Source organism: Thunnus thynnus, chromosome 22 (assembly GCF_963924715.1).
Source record: "Thunnus thynnus chromosome 22, fThuThy2.1, whole genome shotgun sequence".
Lineage (NCBI taxonomy): Eukaryota > Metazoa > Chordata > Actinopteri > Scombriformes > Scombridae > Thunnus > Thunnus thynnus.
In genome coordinates this window covers 9,594,847-9,600,975 of record NC_089538.1, presented here as the reverse complement: position 1 = coordinate 9,600,975, position 6,129 = coordinate 9,594,847, and the positions used below count along the sequence as shown (strand labels likewise).

The window sequence follows — 6,129 nt, the reverse complement described above, 5'->3', positions numbered from 1 at the left end:
CATTTACTCACCCAGAAAAAGTTAATATTTCTTTGTATAATATGATGACCTCTTTCCTCAGCTGCTGTGTGTCTGCAAAGTATTTACAGATTTGGTATTTTATTTGTTTAATTTTATGTTATATAACCATATAACATCAAACACAAGTTTAACTACAATTTATCAAAAAACAAATTTTACTGTGGGGGCCATTCAAATGACCACCTGTGGGTCCCTGGGACTCACTATCAACGTCACTGCTAATTTCCCAGATAAATAATATGATCATAGGAGAATATCTGAGTCTACTGCACCTCTGTTTAGGTCTGCTTGATCCCCTGCGTGGGAGACAGTCCCAGATTCTTCTGGAACTGTTCAGCCGCTTCCCATAGAAAAGCTCAGGGAAGAGTCTGTGTGCTGCTCTTTATCAAAGATGGGAAAGTTAACCAGACATGCATTTGCTGAACCAGACAGTCAGTCTCACCCTTGAAGTCTTTTCTCTTATAAAGCCAAAACATTCTGTTAGAAAACATTTCAGATAAAGTATAAATATCACCTTTGTGGGTTTTTGAGTGTACAATGGACTCATGTTGCCCCTTCTGACCAACAGGAGCAAAAAAACAGCCATTACAAATACAAATACAAATGCAGTTTTCACATGCCTTGTTGTAGTGGGTAGAATATAGAATGTAGAATGGGTAGAATGTAGAATGTAGAATAGGAAATCTATTCTCAGGCCTAAGATGGCAGTTATGTTCAGATAAGTCAAAGAAGACAGGCCTAAAGGTAATGTACATAATGTTGTTACACTATAATTTGCTGCAGTGCTACATGCATTGCTATAGAGCAAGACGGTGAGCAAGGAAATAATATGTGCCACCGTTCTATACATTTTAGGCACATTTTTTAATTTTTAGTTGTTTTCATTCACAACTTCACTTGAGGTGTTACACACAGGTTTGATAAAAGAGGCTTGCTGAATCAACAAATCTGTGAACTTTAAATTGCAATTCCAGTAAACCACCAAGCACTGCTGGATACAGCAAACAAATACTACAGAGAGCAGAACAAGACATGGCTTTCCAGATAGGAAAAACATGTATGTTTACTCTACTACTGTGCTGTACATGCCCAGCCACTACCACACAGAGCCATTAGAGACCACATTAAAGACAGGGATATGTTTTGGGTTGCACCTTGCCCACCGGTTAACCTAAACTCTGCTCTGCATGGGTGGCAGGGATCCTTCAGCAGCAAGTAATTACTGCCGTACCTCAGGATAACACTTGCTTACACTAAAAAATTGGCTACATATACTGCAGGCTGTCTGAGCCAAGTGCCCACTATGAACAACTCACACAGAAGCTTACATTGGAGTGCTACTGAGGTCATTAAAGTAACTTACTGCCACCCTGCTGTTAGCAAGTTTAGCTGAAGTCAAAAACCACAAGGTGGAAAACAACTTGAAAACAATGAGACACATTTTGATTTCAGAGCAAACATCTCCAACAGCAAGAGTCCAAGAGTTTGGGTGGGGGATTCATATCCAGAACAAGAACTTGTTAGATTGAGATGTTATTGTTTGGCTGCAATTTCATTGTAACTGCAGCAAAATTTAATTTCTCTTATTACCCTCTTATTCAACCAGAATTAAACCACATTCATGGCAAAGGCCCTGAATGATCTCTCCCACGCGCCACACACAGAACCAAACAATAAGAGGCTTAATAGTAACAATCGCCTCCACTTGGAGGCAATTAGCATGTGCAGTGCCAAAACCCAGAGCTAAAACATCCAAAAATTCCTGGATGAAACTTTTTGGCATCAACACATCCCTATTGTACAAGTGTGTCTCTGTTTGTGTCTGCGCATGCCTGTGTAAACGCATGCCGAACACGGAGTAGAATACAAACATCTGCAACAGGGAGTGCGACCTGAAATGTAAACAATTAGAAATCAATCACTCGCACAGAAAATGTGTGCGTGCCTTCACACGCTGAGGAGGAGCAGATACTGCAGAAGGTGAGGAGAGAAGAGTGTGAGGATGATGGGGGAAGAAGAAGGGGAGGGGGTTCTTACCCATTAATCAAAGACATAGTTTTGGATGCTGTGCATGTGCAAAGTGACATGTGATAGTGTTGAAGGCAAAGGCGCAGAAATCACAAACATATGTATTCCCCTATTTCATAACACAGTATATGCACATGTCAGCGTGCAAATACAAACAACTATGGGATTACATGAGGGTACACTGTGCAAGAGGCTCTGCAGAAGGGAGTGTGCGTGCAACAGTAGCCAGCAACATACTACTACACTACTGGCTGCGTACATTCACACACACCCACATTTGTTATGTGGGTGTTGTGGTGAGGTCCTGTCCCTGGTGGTATTACCTCAGCAGCACCACTCCAGTACCCGCAGTGCACTGATGTGAGACCACATCAAACAGGGGGGAGATATTCGCTGCTGCACCGTGAGGGCCAAGGCTTTACTGAACACATATGTTGATGGAACAAACACAGGGGTGAGAGAAAGATCCTCAGTCCAAAGCCACGTGGCTTTACACCACATTCACCAGCACTCAGCACTTTCTTCAAGAGCACTGGGACCAAGCCTCCAAACAGCACTCACATGTGCCAAACACCAGTCAGCGAGCCAAAGCGCACAAGTCAGGAAGGCAAATATCTCCTAATTCACTGCACGCCTGCTTCTTCCTTTCTATTTCTTGTTTTTAAACGTACAATGCATGTCAGTTGGAGTGCAAAAAGTGTCTTGCAAACAACTTTCAGCAGCATCAGGGTATCTTTCAGATAGCTGGCTATGCAAAAACAAACACTGGCACTCATAGCTAACTGGCATCACAAAAGCAGTTATTAACTCGTCCTTTCAACCCAAGATTTTCCAATCCAACTACAGCATGGTTTGCTTCACATAGAGGCAGTGGTTCTAATAAACAGCCGAGTCAATCGCATGCAACATGAATAGATCCAGAGCCGCTGATTTCTCTAAAGAAAACAACTATGATAATGAATAAATATGAGTAAAAACAATGATTTCACAAGACAGTGATAGGGACATATTGTGCTTTTCATTAACAGAGAGAAGAGCTGAGTGGAAACTGTATAAATGTATCAAAAAATAGGCTTCACGTGTGTCCATGACAGCATTAAGTGGATATTTCTCTGATCCACTGCATGTATTTAGCTTGCCTGCATGTACAGTAATGTATTCATATTTAAAAGTCAATAAAAAGAGAGCCCCATTAATATCTGCACATTGTTTTTCCCCTTTTGAAGATTTTTCACTTCTTTCTATCTGTGCACCAAAGTGCAAAGGAAGGTTGATGACACAAATTTCTGTTTGTCTGTATTTTTACATGTTTGTATTTGACAGCTTGAACATAACCTGATCTGCACCATATATAAGTTAAAGGTACCCTGTGGAGTTTTTGACCAGTAGTAGTGCTGTGGAGCTGTGTTTTTAGCATAGACTGTACAAAATATGGACGTAGTCACTGTGATGTCACCAATTGGTTTGTGTACTGCAGTTTTGAAGCCTCGGGTTTAAAGATTTCACCATTGCCATCTTGGATTTCACCATTGCCATGTTTGATTTTTGGAGCCAGAGGTGACCATATTTGGACGAGAGGGTGGAGCTGACCATAGTGCTAGCTGCTATCTTGGTTAACACGGCGCATTTACAATCTATGGTTAACAGTGATAACGCTAATGCTGATGCTAATTTTTGCTAGTGAAAAACCATTAAAACGAAATGCACTTACCAGAAAAACTGAACAGCTGACTCCTTAGAGGGTCTTTTATCACAACCAAATGCTGGACAAGACTTTTTTAGGTGACCAAAATGTTATAAAAAATTTTTAATGAACTGAAAACACACTGTGAAACAGCAGCAGCTATGCCTATACTCTGTGAATCTGGGGTTACGCCGTGGTTATGTTACATAATCAACATTGTTGCCATGGTGCTGCTTTATCATCTATATTACTCTGAACGTGGCCATAATTTACAAAATGAACATCATGATGCATTGAAGACTTGATACTAGCGAATCAGGCCATTAACTCATTAGGAAAGATTTTAATGAGGTAATAAATCAAGTGAGAAGTAAGGTCATTTTCTCATACACTTCTATACAATCGGACTTCTTTTTACAGACAGTGGAGTTGCCCCCTGCTGGCCATTAGAAAGAATGCAGGTTTAAGTCAATTCCACATTGGTTTCACTTTTCAGACCGGGACCTACCTGCTTGGTTTTTAGGGGTTAGTAACCGCTCAATTCACATCCTGCCAATGGTTTCACACTGTATTGATCTACAGCTGGTGGCGGTAATGTGCCAACAAATGTATGTATCAATGCGCCAACAGGCAGTGAAGAGGTAAGCAAGCAAACATGAACGTAAACAAAGTATAATTTGAAATATTTTTTTTCTTTGCATTGGTTTTGTGAGGAAGGAAATTCACTTAACGCATTTGTTAGACCTACAATGCATTTCGCTAAGAAACACTAATGTGCACTTATAAGGGGTATATACATTGACTATAGGAAGCTTTAACTTGGTGCGGTGTAACACCAGGAGGAACGGCACGTAGTGGAAAGAACACTTGAGCCTAAACATCCTTGTCAACTGCCAGAACTAACATACCCATCCTTTTAATGAAGACAAATGAAGTGTTTAATTGTGCAAGACCGTTGCCCTTTCCACCTGGCGCTACATGCAAAACACAGCTGCCAAGGCAGCATGCAGCTGAGCGATGGGCCTCTTCTCTGGGAGCTGCTGCTGCCTGGGCCACCGAGTGCACTCCCTGCTTGCCACCCCAACTGGCCCTTGGCCCCACTCGCCCAACCCCAATTACTCCGAACCATGACACCCTGCCAAAAGGTGGAACCGTCTCGGCACTTGTTCACCCTGAAGGTTCTTTAAAAGGAAAAAAATTCCCCTGACTGTTGCTGCCTCAAGTGCAATTGAGCATGTAAAAACATTAAGGCCTGAATTGCTTGGCATGTGATTAAGTGAGAAAGACAGAGGGCACAAAGAGAGAGAGACATCTAACACAACATCGAACAAAAAGATGCGAGAGAGGAAAAGGTGAGGAAAATAAAACAACAGTGGAAGAGGACATAACCGCCATTCCGTGAAACATGCAAAGGCAGGCAAAGTGGAAGTGTCCTCACACTGGGCCTCAAGTCATTGCTTAAGAGTGGGGCTCTAATGACTGTCATTACCAACCACTAGACTGTCTCAACCCATAATATGCTGGCCATTATTAGTGTGAACAACACATCATGTGACCCAGAGCAGCAATCAGTGCATCCTGCCCCACAGAGTAGCATAAGATGGTTTACAGAGCAAAGGAACTCAATATAAACAGTGTCCTTCTGTAAGTCTCTACTGTTATACTTCTGCATGAGTCATTTTAAAAAAATGTGTCCACTTCCTTTACTATATGATATACAGCATTTCATTTTTAGAAATATAAGTAGTGGTTAGAGCTCAAGTCAAGTTCTGGGATGCAACCAAGTAGTTGAGTAAATGCTTTATTACATTGAAGCTACACTGATCGATACTTTTTATATTAAAAATGGTTTGAATGACCATGTGTAATGTGAAATGCTTACAAGTTTAGAATACTTGTTCTATTCTGTTAGACTACAAACTTATAAACTCCACCTGCAGTGGATAAATTCTAAAATAGTTTATTTAAATAAATCTGACACTTAAACAAAGCTTAACAAAGAGCATGTCACTATTTAAAAAGAAGTTTTACAGGTTGCAGCTCTCAAAACTACAGCAAATCAAACTAACATGCTGGAAAAATTCATTCATGGCCAAACAATGAGTGGGAATAGTTGTACATAGCTAGATTTATGACCAGCTTTTCTGTTTACCTTCACAGTCTTACTCATTCAGTCATGTTACAGAGGAAAAAAAGACTTTCTCAGACTCGGCGGCCAACATTTCAGCCGTCAGACCCCCCGCACACTTTGATGCAAGAACCCAATAGACTCACTTAATATTTGTTTATGAATGCTGTTGAAGCTCTACAGTGCATGCTTGCCATCACATAATAAATATTGGTTAATTTACAAAGGTATGTTAGGCCTTAGCTGTATAAGACAGCTCTATTCCATC

The 6,129-nt window shown here is 40.9% G+C and overlaps 1 protein-coding gene across 4 annotated transcripts in view; it reads right to left on the bottom strand.

The window, feature by feature from the left end:
• Positions 1-6,129, bottom strand: part of LOC137174171 (ADAMTS-like protein 1) — a 103,181-nt gene that overhangs the window by 51,252 nt on the left and 45,800 nt on the right. The gene's annotated exons all lie outside the window — the stretch shown is intronic.